Source organism: Balaenoptera borealis (assembly GCF_965194805.1).
Source record: "Balaenoptera borealis genome assembly, chromosome: 3".
NCBI lineage: Eukaryota > Metazoa > Chordata > Mammalia > Artiodactyla > Balaenopteridae > Balaenoptera > Balaenoptera borealis.
Window position 1 is genome coordinate 155,013,552 of NC_138866.1, and position 19,015 is coordinate 155,032,566.

General features: G+C 43.4%; 1 long non-coding RNA gene and 1 pseudogene across 2 annotated transcripts in view; both read right to left on the bottom strand.

Annotated features, from left to right (window-relative positions):
* LOC309625963 overlaps nucleotides 1-19,015 on the bottom strand; it is a 77,466-nt gene that overhangs the window by 40,518 nt on the left and 17,933 nt on the right. The window lies entirely within an intron of this gene.
* Nucleotides 251-18,385, bottom strand: LOC309625942 (ornithine decarboxylase pseudogene; annotated as a pseudogene). The gene has a single exon. The product of its transcript is annotated as an ornithine decarboxylase pseudogene (transcript).

Genomic DNA, 19,015 nt, shown 5'->3' on the forward strand with positions numbered 1-19,015 from the left:
TACTGTATAGCACAGGGAATGCTGCTCAATATTATGTAACAACCTAAATGGAAAAGAATTTGAAAAAGAATAAATACATGTATATATGTAACTGAATCATTTGTCTGTACACCTGAAACTAACACAATATTGTTAATCAACTATACTCCAATATAAAATAAAACTTAAAAAGAAGTTTATGTTAATTGTTGACAAGGACTTACAATTACTCTTTCATTATTTTCTGTTTGTTGTTGTTGTAGTTCCTTTGTTTTTGTTTTTTTGGTTTTTTTTGATGCGGTATGAATTCACTCTTTTTCTGTACCTTTTGTGTAACTACAATAGAGTTTTTCTTAGTAGTTTCCATGAAATGTACATAAAATATACTTAAGTTAATAACTAATCTTTAATTTTATAAAATAACAATTTTAGGTATATTTTATATATATTTCCTCATTATTTTATGTAAACAATATATTATCAATCTCCAGAAAAATATTTGTGTGTATACACATACAAATATATACAAATATACACATATCTATATCTATCTCTCTATATACATCTCTACACACAAATATACATATGTATACATATACACAGATGTGTATTGGAATTTTTTAATTGATATAAAACATTTGTTATTATATTTAAGGAAATAGCTTGATTTTCTTTTTCTTCAAATCTGTATTATCTATATAAGGAGTTCATGGTAATTTTTTTTATATAGGCTTTTCTCATGTGTTGTTAGATTTATTTTTATTTTTATTTATTTTATTTTATACTTGTAAAATTAGAGGCTTCCTTTTTATGTACTTTGTAACTGCTTGGAATGTGTCTGTATGAATTGTGTACTATATGCTTATGTTATACTCTTTACAATATTTTGTTGTCTTATTTTCTGTAACAAATTTCCATTGATTCCTTGGGCTTACTAGATATACATTCATATGCTCTGCAACTGGAGATGATTTTAATCCTTTTCCAATGGTATTTTTTTTACTGATACCTCAAAGTGTTAAGTAAGTTGGGTGATCATGTCTCCTAGTGATCTCTCTGACAATGAGAGGAAATTATTTATTATTTCTCTGTAGGTGAACTAGTGTTGGGGGGCCTGTGATATTTCTTTGAGTACATACGCATGAATTTTTTTTTTTAATTTCAAGACACTTTATTTTAAAACAGGTCACAACACTAAGCTTCTGGCCCATTCTGCCAATGCACAAGCTACAAATGCTTGCTCAGCAGTTGAGGGGCATGCTTTAGTAGCATGTTTGAAAAGTGAATAAAAATCCATATAAGACAAATATTCAAATAGTTTCCATAGGAACACAGATAAGTATGACCCCATCACCTAGTCTTCCACATTGTTGCATCTGTGCCAACCCTATTCACATAGACATCTCAAAACTCACAGTAATTAAGTTAAATGGTCCCCCCCAAACCCTTAAATCAAGCTAAACTCGCAGTTAACAGCTACAAGAATGGTATCTATACATTAATACAAGCTGAAGCACAGGCTGCTGGGTGCCGTTTCATTCCACTCTCCCAAGCACAGGACACAGGCACGGTGCCAACATCCTGCTCCTCTATGCTGGGTGGGAAATCGTGGTTCTGGATTTGCTGCATCAGTTACCATGTTGGCCCTGACATCACATAGTAGATGGTCCGTCTCTGGAATCCATTGAAAGTGGAAGCAGCAGCGACAGTGTAAGCACCCATGTTTTCAAAGAGCATCCAATCGCCCACATGCATCTTGGGAAAGTTACAGTGCTCAACCTTGCAATCCAGGCCATCACAGGTCTGTCCCCAGATGCTGGGTGAATAATACTTCTCATCTGGTTTGGGTCTCTTCTGCATAAGAGGCTTCACATGTGCATTATTGTAGAGGATGCAGTTGAATGATCCATATACTCCATCATTCACATAATACATAAATGTCTGTTCACTTGACTCGTCATCAGAGCCTGTCTGTTCCTTTAATACGAGTTTTTTGGCAATGATATTAACTGCTAGCATGAAAGCTGATGCAACATAGTATCTGCCTGGCTCAGCTATCATTCTCACTCCAGAGTCTGATGGAAAATACTTGTCCAATGCTGGGTTGATTACACTGGTGATCTCTTCAAATTTAAGCTTTACATCCTCAGATACAGGAAAGCCACCACCAGTATCAAGCAGATACATGTCGAAACCAACCTCAGCTCCCATGTCAAAGACACAGTGGGCATCAGAGATGGCCTGCACGAAGGTCTCCAGATCAGTACAACCACCTCCCACGTGGAAGCTGACACCAATGACATCAATATCTAGCTCTTTCGCCCATTCCAAAAGAAGCCTGCTGGTTTTGAGTGTGGCACCAAATTTGACACTGAGGCAACAGACTGCTTTGGAATCATCAGTGGCAACCCGCAAAACCAACTTGCCCTTTGGATGTGCCCTGGCAACTTTCATCAACTCAACTTCACTATCAAAAGTCATCATCTAGGGCTTCCCTGGTGGCACAGTGGTTAAGAACCCGCCTGCCAATGCAGGGGACATGGGTTCGAGCCCTGGTCTGGGAAGATCCCGCATGCTGCGGAGTAACTAAGCCTGTGTGCCACAACTAGTGAGCCTGCGCTCTAGAGCCCATGAGCCACAACTACTGAACCTGCGTGCCACACTACTACTGAAGCCCGGGCGCCTAGACCCCGTGCTCCGCAACAAGAGAAGTCACTGCAATGAGAAGCCTGCGCACCGTAACGAAGAGCAGCCCCTGCTCGCAACTAAAGAAAGCCCGCGAGCAGCAACGAAGACCCAGTGCAGCCAAAAATAAATAAATAAATAAATAAATAAATGTCCTGAGGTCGGTAACTGACACAAAAATTCAAAACTGGGCAAATTTTCAAGAAGACAATTTCAAGACATAAATTTTACTCACACTGAAAAAAAAAAAAAGGACATGGCAAAATGCTTAATATCACAAATTATTAGAGACATGCAAGTCCTAACTACAAAAAGTAGGGGAGAAGGAAGGAGACACAAGCCCTTGGGTGTTTGTCCAGGCACATTCTACTCTAATTTCCAATCAGGAAAAGGACTTTCCCTAAGGCTCAGCTTGCCCCAATTACCAGAGTGGGGCATGCAACAACAACATGAAAACTGGTGCTTGGGGGCCCTGCATATTCACAAGGCCCTCCAGGCTGTAAATGACAGGCTGTAAATGACACCTGTGTCTCTGGGTTAGTTATGGAAAACAAATTCAAAACGAGGCAGGATTTCAGGAACCAGATATCAAGATGTAAATTTCCCGCACAGTGATTTTATATATTTTTTAAAAAGTGCACCAGAAGCTACTCAACATCGGAAATTGTAGGCTAATGCAAAAAAGGTATACCTAATTGTAGGCTAATGCAAAAAAGGATACCTAGAATGAGGTATCACCTCTCACCAGTCAGAATGACCATCACTACAAAGTCTCAAAGGAAGAAATGCTGGAGAGAGGTGAAGAAAAGGGAACCTTGTTACACTGTTGCTGGGAATGAAATTTGCTAACAGGCACTCTGGAGAACATTATGAAGGTTCCTTAAAAATAGAAAAATAGAGCTACCTTAGGATCCAGCAAATCCACTCCTGGGTGTAAATCCGGGGAAAACCAGAAATCAACAAGACACATGCACCACAACATTCACTGTAGCACTGTTTACAAGAGGCTAGACTTGAAAGCAACGAAAGTGTCCATCGAAGGATGAATGGATAAAAAACATGTTGTACATATATACAATGGAATATTACTCAACTATGAAATGAATGAAATAAGGTCATTTGCAGCAACTTGGTTGGACCTTGATATACTCATACTAAGTGACATAAATCAGACAGAGAAAGGTAAATGTCATATGATATCACTTAGAGGTAGAATCTAAAAATTGATACAAATGAACTAACTTACAAAACAGAAACAGAGTCACAGATTTAGAAAACAAACTTATGGCTACCAATGAGAAAGGTGGGGAGGAGGCATAAATTAGGAGGTTTAAATTAGCATACATATTCTTTTTTTTTTATAAGCACATATTTAATTTTTATTTATTTATTTTTGGCTCTGTTGGGTCTTCGTTTCTGTGCGAGGGCTTTCTCTAGTTGTGGCAAGCGGGGGCCACTCTTTATCGCGGTGCACGGACCTCTCACTATCGCGGCCTCTCGTTGCGGAGCACAGGCTCCAGTCGCGCAGGCTCAGTAGTCGTGGCTCACGGGCCTAGTTGCTCCACGGCATGTGGGACCCTCCCAGACCAGGGCTCGAACCCGTGTCCCCTGCATTGGCAGGCAGATTCTCAACCACTGCGCCACCAGGGAAGCCCAGCATACATATTCTTATACAGAGAAAATAGATAATCAATAAGGACCTACTATATAGCACAGGGAATATGACTCAACAGATTCTAATAACTGAAAAAGAATATGTAAGAATATGTTATGAATCCAAAAAAGAATACCTAGACGTCTTTGTATAAGTGATTCCAGTTGCTGTACTCAAAAGAGGAACACAACTTTGTAAGTCAGCTATACTCCACTATACAATGAAAATTAAATTCAAAAAAAAAAAAAAAAGAGAGAGAGAAATAGTTTCTAAATTGCTTCAGGCGCAGTGCCCCAAACTGGAGTCACATCCCTGGAGCCAGAACTGGCTTGGGTCCCAAGGCTGCACTGTCATTGGGCTGAGTTGGGGAGACAGTGCCAGTAAATGAGGGGCCCCTGGAATTGTACTGGCTGACCCCACTACATAGATCCAAAACCTCCAAGTCCAGGCAAACCGCCCTACTGCTAAAACATGGCTCAGACACCCAATGGATGGTGGATTCCCTGGGCTGGAAGAGATTTAAAAAGTCACCTGGTCTCCCCATCTGCTGGTGTTGGGGTTCACACCTCTAGCCTTTTTTTAGAGTCGCCCCACCGGCTGAAGACAGTACCCTCAACAGCCAGTTTTGCACGTCTTGGAATTTGTCCGGGGGGGATGAAGGGGAAGGTGGGGAAGGAATGAGACACAAGCCCTAGGGTCTTGGACAGGCACATTCCACTCTAATTTCCAATCAGGAAAAGGACTTTCCCTAAGGCCCAGGTTGCCCCAATTACCACAGTGGGGTATGAAGAAATCCTGCCGCTTTGTGGCCAATTCCCGAAACGACAAATTGAAAACTGGTGCTTGGGAGAACTGCAGAGTCACAAGGCCCTCGAGGTTGTAAATGCCACCTGCATCTTGGGGTTAGTTATCGAAAATGACTCAAAACAGGGCAGAATTTCGAGAAGCAGATATCAAGATGTAAATTTCATTCACAGTTTTTTTTTTTTTTTTTTTTAAAGCCCACCAAAACCTGCTCAACATCGCAAATTCTAGGGAAATGCAAAAACACTACAAGGAGGTATTACCATTGAGGCAGGACGACCATCAGCACAAAAGTCTAAAGGAAGAAATGCTAGAGAGTACGGGGAGAATATAGAACCGTGGCACACTGCTGCTGAGAATGTAATTGCTAACTGCCGCTCTGAAGAACAGTATGAGATTCCTTAAAAATCGAAAAATAGATCTACCAGCGGGTCCGGCAATTCCACTCCTAGGTGTAAATCGGGGAAAACCAGATTTCAAAAAGACACATGCACCCCAACATTCACTGTAGCACTGTTTCCAAGAGCCTAGCCTAGGAAGCAAAGAAAGTGTCCATCGAAGGATGAGTGGATAAAGAAGATGTGGTACTTATGTACAATGGAATATTACACAACCATGGATATGAATGAAATAAGGCCAGTTGCAGCAACTCGGGTGGACCTATATACGATCATACTAACTGACATAGAGAAAGAGACTTATAATATCACTTACAGGTGGAATCTAAAAATGGATGCAAATGAACTAACTTACAAAACAGAAACAGAGTCACAGATTTAGAAAACAAGTTTATGGCTACCAAAAGGGAAAGGTGAGGGGGGGGGAAGCATAAACCAGGAGGTTGAAATTAGCATACATACACTTCCATAGAGAAAAGAGATAATCGATAAGAACCTACTGTATAGCACACAGAACTTGACTCAACACACTGTAATCACCAGAAAAGAATACATAAGACCGGTAAGAATCTGAAAAAGAATATATAGATGTCTCTCTGTAAGTGAATCAAGTGGATGTACACCAGAAATAAACACAGCATTGTAAGTCAGCTATACTCCACTATAAAAATAGAGATAAACTACAAAAAGAGAGAGAGAGAAATTCTTACTAAATTCGTTCAGGGGTGGTGACCCAACCTGGTGTCACATCATCTAGACCCAGAGCTGGCTAGGGTCCTAAGGCTGGACACTCCTGGGGCTGAGCAACCTATGAGGATGTGCCAGCGAATGCAGCCCCATTGGAGTTGTACCGCCTGGTCCCCACTCCATGGGTCCCAAATCTCCAGGTGCAGGGGAGCCAACCTACAGCCAAACATGCCTGTGACCCCAAGGATGGTGGACTGTCTGGTTGGGAAGAGTTTGGAAAAGTCGCCTCATCTCCACATCTCCTGGTGGTGGGGTTCCCCCCACCCAGCCTCTTTCCTTAAAGTCTCCCCACCTGGGGAAGACAGCACCCTCAACAGCCGGTTTTGCACGGCTTGGAATTTGTCCGGGGGATGGGGGGAAGGGGGGGGAAGGAATGAGACACAAGCCCCAGGTGTTTGGAGAGGCACATACCACTCTAATTTCCAATCAGGAAGAGGGCTTTCCCAAAGGCTCAGGTTGCCCCAGTAACCAGAATGGGGCTTGAAGCAATCCTGCTGTGCTGTGGCAGGTTCCCCGAAACAAGTTGAAAACCGGTGCTCAGGGACACTGCAATTCACAAAGCCTACAGGGTTGTAAATGACACCTATCCTCCACAAACGTCTTGGGGTAAATAATCGAAAAGGACTTGAAAACAAGGCAGAATTGCAGGAACCAGATTGCAAGAGGTAGATTGGACTCGCCTTTAAAGCACATGAAAAGCTGCTCAACATCGCCAATGATTCAGCTGGCCAAAAAGGGCGTACTGGTTTTTCCTTAATATATTAAGGAATTAAATGACAAACTGATGTTTTCTCTAAGTAACAAACTGACGCTGACCCTAACTAAGGCCTTGATGCTGTCCCTAACTGAGGCCCTGACGCTAAGCCTAAATCCCTGAGCTGTCCCTCATCATCCTCAACCTATCCCTAGGTAACGACTTGATGCTCTTCCCTAGCTAGCGCCCTGACTCTGTCCCTAACTAATGAACTGATGCTCTTCCTAAGGCCCAGATGCCATCCCTAACTAACACTCTGGTGCTGACATTAACTAAGGCCCTGACAGTGCCCCTAACTATCACCCTGAACTGGTCCCTAACTAATGGCCTGGTGCTGCCTGAAGGTAATGTCCTGAGACTGTTCCTAACTAATGTCCTGACACTGTCCCAAACTATTACCTTGATGCTCTCCCTAACTAAGGCCCTAACACAGTCCTTATCTAAGGCCCTGATGCTGTCTCTATCTCCCTGAATCTGTCCTTAACTAATGACCTGATGCTGCCTATAAGTAATGAGCTGACACTGTCCCTAACCATCACCCTCATGCTGTCTCTAACAAAAGCCTGACACTGACCTAAGTGCCTGATGCTGTCCACTAGTAAAGCCCTAAACCTGTCTCTAAGTAACGACCTAATGCTGTCCCTAAATAAAGTACTGATGTTTTTCCCCAGCTCTAGCCCTGATGCTGTCCTTAACTAATGACCTGATGTTATCTGTAAGTAATGACCTGATGCTGTCCCTAACACCTGACACTGTTGCGAACTATTGCCCTGATGCTGCCCCTAACTAAAGCCTGATGCTAACCCTAAAAGTCCCTGACGCTGTCTCTATCACCCTGAACCTGTCCCTAAATAACAAGCTGATGCTTCCTCTAAGTAACAAACTGATGTCCCTAAATAAGGCCCTGACGCAGTCTGTAACTATCACCCTGGAACTGTCCCTAGGTAACGACCTGAGGCTCTTCCCTAGCTATTGCCTTGACACTGTCCCTAACTAACACCCTGATGCTGTCCCTAACTAAAGTCTTGATACTGGCCCTATCACTCTGAACCTGTCCCTAACTAACAACCTGATACTGCCTGTAGGTAAAGACCTGATGCTGTCCCTAATACCTGACACTGTCCCTAAGAATCTGACACTGTTCCTTACTAAGACCCTAACACTGTCACTTACTAATGCCCTGACACTCCCTAACTAATAACCTGAAGCTGTCCTTCACTAATGCCTGATGGTGAACCTAACTAAGGCCCTCACGCTGTCCCTAAATAAGGGCCTGATGCTGTTATTAACTAAAGCCCTGACGCTGTTCCTATCTCCCTGAACCTCTCCGTAACTAATGACCTGAGGCTGTCTGTAAGTAATGGCCTAATGCTGTCCCTAACCAATGCCTGATGCTGTCGCTAACTATTGCACTGATTCTGTCCCTAACTAAAGCCCAACGCTGACCCTAAGTCCCTGATGCTGTCTCTAAATGTCCCCCTGAACCTGTCAATAAATAATGACCTGACAAAGTCCCTAACACCTGAGGCAGTACCTAACTAAAGTCCTGATGCTGTTCCCTAAGCTCTTGCCCTGACCCTGTCTCTAAATAATGCCTGTAGCTGTCCCTAACTATTGCCCTGATGCTGTCCCTAACTAAAGCCTTACCATGTCCCTAACTAATGCCCTGACGCTCTCCCTAATGATCACCCTGATCTGACCATAAGTCCCTGATGCACTCTATAACTATTGCCCTGAACCTGTTCCTAAATAACGACCTTTCCCTGTTCCTAACTAAATTCCTGATGCTGTTCCCTACCTATCCCTCTGAACATGTCCCTCAATAAGGAACTGATGGTATCCCTAACTAAAGACCACATGCTGTTCCCTAGCTATCACCTTGAACATGTCCCTAAGGGTCTAACGCTGTCCCTAACCCTAACCCTGAGACTGTGACTATGTCCCTGATTCTGTCCCTAATAATCACTTTAAACCTGTCTCTAAGTAATGACCTGATGCTGTCCCTAAGTCCTGATGCTGTTCCCTAGCTTTAGCCCTGACGTTGTCCTTAACTAACCACCCGACAATGTCCCTAACTATCATCCTGACGCTGTCCATAACTAAAGCCTGATGCTGACCCTAACTATCGCCCTGATGCTGGTTTGAACTAAAGCCAGATACTGACCCTAAAGAAGTCTCTGACACTGTCTCTATTGCCCTGAACCTGTCCCTAAATAAAAACCAGATGTTTTCTGTAAGTAAAGAACTGAAACTGTAACCTAACTTAAGGCTCTGACGCTATCCCTAACTGTCACCCTGAACCTGTCCCTAGGTAACGACCTGATGCTCTTCCCTAGCTATCGCCCTGCCACTGTCCCTAACTAATGCCCTGAACTGTTCCTAACTAAGTCCCTGATGCTGTCCCTAACTAACGTTCTGATGCTGGTCCTAACTAGCACCTTACTCTGACCCCACCAAAGGCCCTGTTGCTGGCCCTAAGACCCTGACGCTGTCCCTAACTCAGACCCTGACGCTGTCCCTAACTAATGACCTGAAGCTGTCCATAATTAATGCATGATGCTGAACCTAAGGTCCTGATGCTGTCCCTAACTATCTCCCTGAACCTTTCCCTAACTAACGACCTGAGGCTGTCTGTAAGTAATGACATAATGCTGTCCCTAACTAACACCGGATGCTGTTGCCAACTATTGCCCTGATTCTATCCCTAACTAAAGCCGACACTGACCCTAACTCAGTCCATGATGTGGTTTGTAACTATCGCCCTAAACATGTTCCTAAATAATGACCTGAGGCTGTCCTTGATGCCAAAAACTTGGCCTCTGTGCACTGGTGCTGAATCAAGTCTCAGAGACATCGAGATTGGGATGAAGTAGAAATGAATAACCTTATTGCTTTGCCAGGCAAAGGGGAACTTAGCAAGCCTGTGCCCCTCAAAACTGTGTTCCCAACCTGGGCAGATTTGGTGAGGAGTTTAATAACAGTGGTTCAAGGGCAGGGTTGCTGATAAGATTAGGGTGTGTGCAGGGCCTGTACTCCTTTAATCTGGCCTCAGGAGGTCTCCTAATGAGTTTCTCTGGTTCCTTTAATCTGGACTCAGGTGGTCTTCTGTGCAATGAAAAATGCTAACCTCTTCCATTTGTTGGGGGTTTTAGTTCTGCAAAGAGCTCAAAGATATTGTTATGTATATCCCTTGAAGAGGAACCAGGACCCTGCCCCAAGGCTACACTATTGTTTTTGGCTATTCCTCCTTTGTCTCTGCATCCCCTCCATTCCCAGATTAGCAACTGTTCGAATCTGCCCTTTGGAATTCAGGAAAGTTCATGGAGGCTGGAGTCTATTCTTTGTAAGAATTGGGTGACACAGAAAGTCTTCTGTGCCAAGGAGTCCAACAGGGTCCTGCTTGGTTTCACTCCCCCCTTTTCTTTGATACTCCTCAATCTTGAGGAGAATAGATGTCCTTCAAGTAGAGGAATAATCATTTCAGACAGAGACATTAATCATAAACTCAGCAGGGGATCTCGGTTTTAGGGGGACACGTCTTTCATCCCCATTTCGGTTTTATCTTTCCCCAAATCTTACAGGGAACAGGGTGACAACCGCTCTGGCTACTTCCTGCTGAAATGGGGTGTAGGCCTGCCTAAATTTTGGGGAATGGATACCGAATTAGTAATATTTGAGTTCCAAGTCCTGGATCCGATTCTTGTATGATTAAGATCTCCATCCCTTGGTCCGCCATTTTGGTGCAACAGACCCAGTTAGAAGTAGGAGGAGTGACAACTGGAACTTCCAGAATGGTCACTTAGTTTTACCTTGGATGTCTGAATCATGGTTATTCCATTTTGAATTGCAAATGTATTCCCCTCCTGAATGGTCAAAGCATATGTACAATGCATTTCAAAGGCCACAAAACAGGCTGCTTTGGTCAGTAAAGTTTAAGTTAAACCATGTATAAGTCAAAGTGACTTCCTCATATCTCAATATGTGCAGGTTGTTTTTTTCATCATTTTCCATTTTGATTGCAAGTCTTTCAATAGAAAACATTGATAAAAATACCTATCCCTCAATGCCGGGATGATTCAGCTGTTTGCCCCAAGAGTAGATTATGTCCATCAGGGCTAGGCCTCCTTTCTATTTGCCTAGTTAATCCACGTTGGGGAAAACTGATCATGTGTCATGAACAAGCTCAGAGGTATGTTAATGAGGAAACACTTTATAGGACATACATTTTATCATTTATACCCAATTGTCACACAAGCATTGTACACGTGCTTTGAGGCCTAAAACAAGCAGTGATACATCATAAGTAATTACACTCTGATAACTTCTCTAGGTAATTTCCATTTCCTCCTAAACATCAGGGCAAAATTGTGGCTAACACAATAACTTTCAAAAATACAGACTTCAATTAACAGAACTAGAATTTCCTATCTATTGAAGCATAATCTTTTTTTCCTAAAATTACCCTCATCTCCATCAAACACAGCCAAATCAAGACATCTGTTTCCAAAATAAGTCTGGTTCATTGACCACATAGGCTCCTCCATATTGTCTCTGGTGTAATTCCTCAGAAGGAGCCTCAGACTAAATTCCTGAAAGGTCTCTCAAGGCCAGGAAAGCCATGCCAAGGGCTAACCATCAGATTCTGCCTTGGTGCATTTCTCTTTTCTAGAAGTCCCCAAAATATTGAGATTCCTGGACATGCCATGAGATAGTCTTTCCCATTCACCTGATAAGATTGTTCAGAACCCAAGTGTCTCCAATATCTGGAAAGACCAGGAAGAGAGAAAAGAAAAATATTTCAATTTCACCTATAGAAGTATAATTTACCCAATTGCTCTAAGTCATAAGTAGCTTGAGGGGAATGGCTCCCCTATGTCTGGAAAACACAGATCAAAACCAGTAATAATAATCAAAAAAATTATGACCATATTCACCAGTTCACTCAGTAACTAATTCTTTTGTTAACTTTTTATGAAGTCATCAGATTCTCCATAAAGATTTTTAATTTCTTACCCAGTTCGGTGGTATGATATGAAATTTATCACAGACCTGTGTTTGTCAAAAGGTCCTTCACATAAATCTTCTTGAAGATGGAGCACTTTTGCAAAAGTGTTAGAGCACAACAATAACTGTCTATAAATCACGGAAGGACTTAAAAGGTCACAGTTAAACATTTGATCACAGTGTAATTGACAAAAGAAACTTAGTTATCGCTGTGACATGCAACATTTAAAAATAACTAGAATTATGAATGATAACATTTTGCCAGGACATACTAGATGTTTAGGAATTCCTTGTAATTTAACATACTAATCAAACATTTCTCTGAAATGCCTCAGGGGCCTTCTAAAGCATCTCAAAGTTAGCTGGAGGTCAAAAGAACTGTTAGAATCTGCCAAACACATGTGCAACAACTACTGAAGCCTGCACACCTAGAGCCTGTGCTCTGCAACAAGAGAAACCACCGCAATGAGAAGCCCACACACTGCAATGAAGAGTAGCCCCCACTTGCCACAACTAGAGAAAGGCCACACGCAGAAACGAAGACCCAACACAGCCAAAAATAAATAAATTTATTAAAAAAAAACCTGCCAAACAATACTCACTTAACCAAAGTGAAGAGATTTCAAAGGCAAATACAGATCACCTAAAGGCAAAGGAGCTCACAAGCTGTTATCAAAAGGAGTAATCCAAGAAAACTTTGGAGGGAGAAACCAAATCCAGTCTTGCACTAGCCCACTTCCAAGAAAATCTATTTACCCAGCTAAATTTAATCCAATCTTAGAAAATCCTGATCACGCACAACGCTTTTCTCAGTGTCCCCATTTCACAAACTTTCCATCATCTTCTATATCCATCTTATTTTGCCCCTTATTTTTTCCCCATTCAGAAACAACCAGCTCTAGGACAAAAGACTTTCTTTTCTCTTTGTACCATCAGCCTGTCACTTAGCTGCTCATTTTCTTTATTATGTAGTTTCATAAATGCTTGAACATATGGAACTTCTTTTGTCTTTTTCCTCCTGTGACAAAACAACTCTGGCTGAAGGATAGTATAGTAATTTAGGCTACCATTCAAAGACCACCTTTCCTCATTCTCAAGAATGTACATTGGCCACACAAAATTACAACAGAATTTCATTCTTTTCTTAGTCATAGGTTTACAACTATAGGTAGATCAGCGTGCCAGGATTTTGCACAGGTGGCTACCAGGTGGAACTGAAGAAGCGCTTCCCATGTTTGATCGATAGAACACTCACGTGCGGACTAAGAACAAAACAAAATACTCGCCAGTAATGGAAGCCTCAAACCAAAGGAACCAAAACCCAAACAGTAACCAAAAACCAAACAGCACAAGACTCAAATCGGCTTCCAAGTCTCAACTTAGCCTGTGACCTCTGTCTAAGTGGTGCACCTTCCAAATGAGATTTCCTGAAATGAAAAATCACCCAAATGGGAATCAAGGTTCCCCCAAATTTACAGGGCTAAAAGGACCTCAGAGTGCATGCCGGGGGTGTTACCACACACTGGTCAAGGTGTCGCAACACCCCAAATGCTCCTTTTCTGGTTCCCCAAAATAATTCTTTGGAGTAGGACATTCAGGGCGGTCCAAGCAGGAGGAAGAAAGGAACGTCCTCAAGGCAAAGATGGCCTCGGCAGCTTCTAGGGTGGTCCCTCTTTTGCCATCTACTCCTGCCCCAGAGTTCCAACTGCTGGGATGGTGGATAGGGTATAACTGGGGCTTGGCCCTTCCAGGCAAGGGTCCCAGGAGATCTGGCCTCTAAAGGAATTCTCCAACCCTCCACGCTCTTGAAAGAGGCTAGCGTGGAGAAAGTCTCGGAGCATCCGATCAAGTCAGGGGACCCACAGGGGCCGTCCCCAAGTCAGCCCCACATTGGATGCCAAATTTGATGCCGAAAACTCGGCCTCTGTGCACCAGTGCCAAATCGAATCTCAGAGACAGGGTTTTGGATGAAGTAGAAAAAGCATAGTTTTACTGCTTTGCCAGCCAAAGGAGGACACAGAAAACTCATGCCCTCAAAAACTGTGTTTCACAATGTGGGAGGGTTCTGTGAGGAGTTTTATAGCAATGGTTTAAGGGCGGAGCTGCTTATAAGGATTAGGGTATATGCGGGACCTGCACTCCTTTAATCTGGCCTCAGGTGCTCTCTTGATGATCTTCTCCGGAATGAAGAATGCTAAAATCTTCCATGGAGGGGGGGGGGTTAGTTTGGTAAAGAGCTCGAAGATATTGTTATGCTTATCCCTTGAGGCAGAACCAGGACCCTGCCCCAAGGCTGAACTATTGTTTCTTGACTGTTCCTCCCTTATCTCTGCATCCCCTCCCTTCCCTGATTAGCAACTGTTCGAATCTGCCCTTGGGAACTCAGGGAAGATCATGGAGCCTGGAGTCTTTCCCCAACAAACAAGAAACAGGAGACATGGGACAGGCTTCCATGCCCAGGTGCCCCACAGGTTTCTGCTCGATTTCATCACTAGGCCCTGACCCTGACACTAACTATGGTCCTGAGCTGTCTGTAATGGCCTGAGTTTTCCCTAACTATGGATTTAACTCTCTCTCTAACTAAGGTCCTAATGCTGTACCTGACTCAGGACTGAGGCTGTCTAAGGCCCAGACGATGTCCTTAACTAATGGCCTGAACTGTCTCTAAGGCCTTGACACAGACCCTAAGTAAGGTCCTTATGCTGTCCCTAAGGCCCAGAGGCTGTCCCTAACAAAGACCCTGCAGCTGTCCCTAACAAAGGCCCTCAAGTTATCTTTAACTGAGCGCCCCCACCACCAGACTCTGTCCCTAAGGACTTGACTGTTTCTAACTAAGACCCTGAGTCTGTCTTTAACTAATGGCCTCCTTCCCTAACTATGCCCCTGACACGGTCCCTAATAACCTGAGCTGTCCCTCATTAATGCCCAGACGCTGTCCATAACTGACGACCTGAAGATGGCACTAAGGTCCTGACAATGTCACTAATGGCCCAAAATGTCTCTTACTAAGGTCCTAAGTTACCTCTAACTGAGGCCCTAAAGCTGTCCATAACTAAGTCCCTGACACTGTCCCTAAGACCCTCAAGTTATCTTTAACTGAGGTCCTGACATCACTAAGGACTTGATGCTGTCTCTAAGAACCTGAGGCTCTCTTTAACTAACGGCCTCACTCTTTCCATAACTATACCTTGATGCTGGCCCTAAAAAAGGCCCTGACACTGGCCCTAACAAATGCCGACGCCATCCCTAATGTAGGCTTTTGATGCTGTCAGTAACTAAGGCCCTGATGCTGTCCCTTATAGCCTAAGCTATCACTAAATAACGCCCTGATTCTGTCTGTAACTAAGGCCCTGAATATGTCCCTAACTAAGCCCCTGATGCTGTCCCTAACTAATGACCTGAACTATCTCTTATTAAGACCCTCAAGTTATCTCTAACAGAGGCCCTGAAGCTAGCCCTAACTAATGTCCTGACGCTGGCCCTAACTGAGGCCCTGAGGCTTTTCCTAACTAAGGACTTGACGATATATCTACTTGAAACCCTGACACTGTCAGTAACTAAGTATCTGACTCTTACCCTAACTAACACCCTAACTTTGTCCCTAACTAAAACTCTGACACTGGTTCTAACTATGGCCCTGACCTGGCCTGAATTAAGGCTCTGAAGATGTCCCTTAGTAACAGCCTAAACTGTGTCTAACTAAAGCCATCAAGTTATCTCTAACTGAAGCCTTGACGCTATGCTTAACTAAGGCGTGTGGCTGTCTCTAACAAAGTCCCTGACGCTGTCCCTCACTAGCACCCTAATGCTGGCCCTAACTTAGGCCCTGATGATGTCCCTAATAACTTTAAATGTCCCTCAGTTGCCCATGATCCTGTCTAGAACTAAGGCCCTGAATATGTCCCTAAGTAAGTCTCTGACCCTCTCCCTAAGGTCCTGATACTGCCTCTACTCAAGTCACCAACACTGTCTATAATAATGGCCTTTTTCCCTAACTAACACGCTTTTGTTGTCTCTAATGCCCTGACACAAGTCCTAACTATGGCTCTAATCCTGGCCCTAAGACCCTGATGATGTCCCTAATAGCCTTAAATGTCCCTCAGTACTGTCCTGATCCTGTCCATAACTAAGGCCTTGAATATGTCCCTAAGTAAGTCTCTTACGCTGTCCCTAAGGCCCTGAAGCTGTCTCTACCTAAGGCCTTGAGACTGTCTATAATAATGGCCTGAATCTTTCCCTAACTAACACCCTGATGCTGTCCTTAGCTAAGCCCACACACTGGCCATATCTACGGCCCTGACACTGCCCTTTCTAAGGCTCTGACGATGTCCCTAAGGAACAGCCTGAACTATGTCTAACAAAGGCCCTCAAGTTATCTATAACAGAGGCCCTGACACTGTCCCTAACTTAGGCCTTGACACTGTCCCTTATAGCTTAATCAGTCAGTAACTAATGCCCTGCTTCTGTCTGTATCTAAAGCCCTGAATATGTCCCTAAGCCCCTGACGCTGACCCTAACTAATGTCCTTATGCTAGCCCTAACCAAGGCCCTGAAGCTCATCCTAACTAAGGACTTGACACTATGTCTACTTTAAAGACTGACACTGTCCTTAATGAAGGACCTGACTGTTTCCCTAACACTCTAATTTCGACCTTAATTAATGCCCTGATACTGGTTCTAACTATGGCCCTGATCCTGTCTTTAACTAAGGCTCTGAAGATATACCTAAGTAACAACCTGAACTGTGTCTAACTAAGGCCTTCAAGTTATCTCTAACTGAAGCCTTGACACTGTCCCTAACTAAGGACCTGATGATGTCCCTAATACCCTTAGATGTCTCTCAGCATCCCCCTGATCCTGTCCATAACTAAGGCCCTGGAATGCCCCTAAGTAATTCTCTAAGGCTGTCCCTAACTAAGGTGCTGAAGCTGTCTCTACCTAAGGCTCTGACACTCTACCTCCTGACTCTTTCCCTAACATCCTGACACTGGTCCTAACTACAGACCTGACACTAGCTCTATTAAGGCCCTGATGTTGTCCCTAAGTAACTGTCCATAAGCCTGAACTGTGTCTAACTAAGACCCTCAAGATATCTCTAACTGAAGCACTGACACTGTCCTTCACTAAGCCCCTGATGCTGTCCCTAGCTAATGGCCTGAGCTATAACTTACTAAGGCCCTAACCATGTCCCTAAGACCCTGACACTCTAACTTAGGCCTTGGCACAGTCACTTACAGCCTAAGCTGTCACTAAATATCACCCTGATCCTGTCCATAACTAAGGCCCTGAATATGTCTTAGTAAGTCGCTGACAATCTCTCTAACAGCCTGAATTGTCTCTTACTAAGGCTCTCAAGTTTTCTCTAACAGAGGCCCTGACGCTGTCCCTAACTAAGGCCTGAAGATGGCCCTAGCTAACACCCTAACACTGGCCCTAGCTAACGCCCTAACGCTGGCCCTAACTAACACCATGAAACTGCTATGGCCCTGATCCTGTTCATAACTAAGGCCCTGAATATGTCCCTAAGTAAGTCTCTGCCACTATCCTTAACTAAGGCCCTGACCCTGTCTAAATAGTGGCCAGACTCTTTCCCTAACACACGGATGCTCTCCCTCACTAACTCCCCAACAATGGTCATAACTATGGCCCTGATGCTGCCCTATCTAAGGCCCTGATAATGTCCCTAACTAACAGCCTGAACTGTCTCTTACTAAGGCCCTCAAGTTATCTCTGAGGTCCTGACACTGTCCCTAACTAAGGCCCTGATGCTGGCCCTTACTAAGGCCTCGCCCCAGGGTTGTTCCAGACTGCTGGGCAGTTTTCTCTTGTCCACATCTCTAGCCAGATGCCTGTCATTGGCCAATCTAAGCTTCTGTGATGCAGTGGTCCCATGTGGGATGTGCCTTAGTAGGCTCACCTGCGGGAGGAGGGTCATGGCCACTCCACCCTCCAAGGGACCACAGCTCAGTGTGGGAATCTCTCAGCCAGTGTCTGAACACAGGGTTCTATGTCCTTGTTTGTTTTAAAACCCTTGGAGTTACCTCTAACATTTTTAAAATGGATCTCCCCCTCAGCATATTTATAATATAAATTATTTACCGCATTAAAATACAGGAATGACATTATTAGAATAAGCAGGAAGACACAGGATGCCCCCCCCCACCACCAATGATCTATTACTTGGAGGATCATAAAATTCTAATGAGAAGGGGATTCGAGAGCGGGACATTCAGCTTGCGAGCGGGAACTTCTTAGTCGTACACGGAGAAAGAATGATTTAAAAATGGTGATGTTGAGAAGGGCAAGAAGATTTTTGTTCAGAAGTGTGCCCAGTGCCATACTGTGGAAAAGGGAGGCAAGCACAAGACTGTACTTCCCAAGAAGTACATCCCTGGAACAAAAATGATCTTTGCTGGCATTAAGAAGAAGGGAGAAAGGGCAGACTTGATAGCTTATCTCTAAAAAGCTACTAATGAGTAGTAGTTGGCCACTGCCTTATTTATTATGAAACAAATGTCTCATGACTTTTTATGTGTACCATATTTAAATTGATCTCATACACTAGAATTCAGATCATGAATGGCTGATGTAATATTTCTGTCCTGATTTAAATAAGATTGGCTTGTGGCTAAATGAATATGGTCAGCTTTTTGGATTTTGATAGTAATTCTGGTTCAACAAGTACTATCACTGTTTTCCTCTTCTAAAGAGATGATTAAACTTGAATAAGGAATGTTAAACTTTTCAGGGATATGGTGAATGCCTTCTCAAACCCTATAGGAGATTGGTTTTATATTTAGATTTCTATAACTGGTTATATTAATATATTTAAATACTGAGACGCTCCCTTCACTGTCTCATAGACCAGCAAGATTCACCTGTGTTTCAAGTTGTGTTCATTCACCTGTTAAGTCAAGGGCTGAAGAAACACTGACAATGCCCACTTTATCTTTTTGGTCTTAACTATGCCAATTTAATTAAAATTCTCCA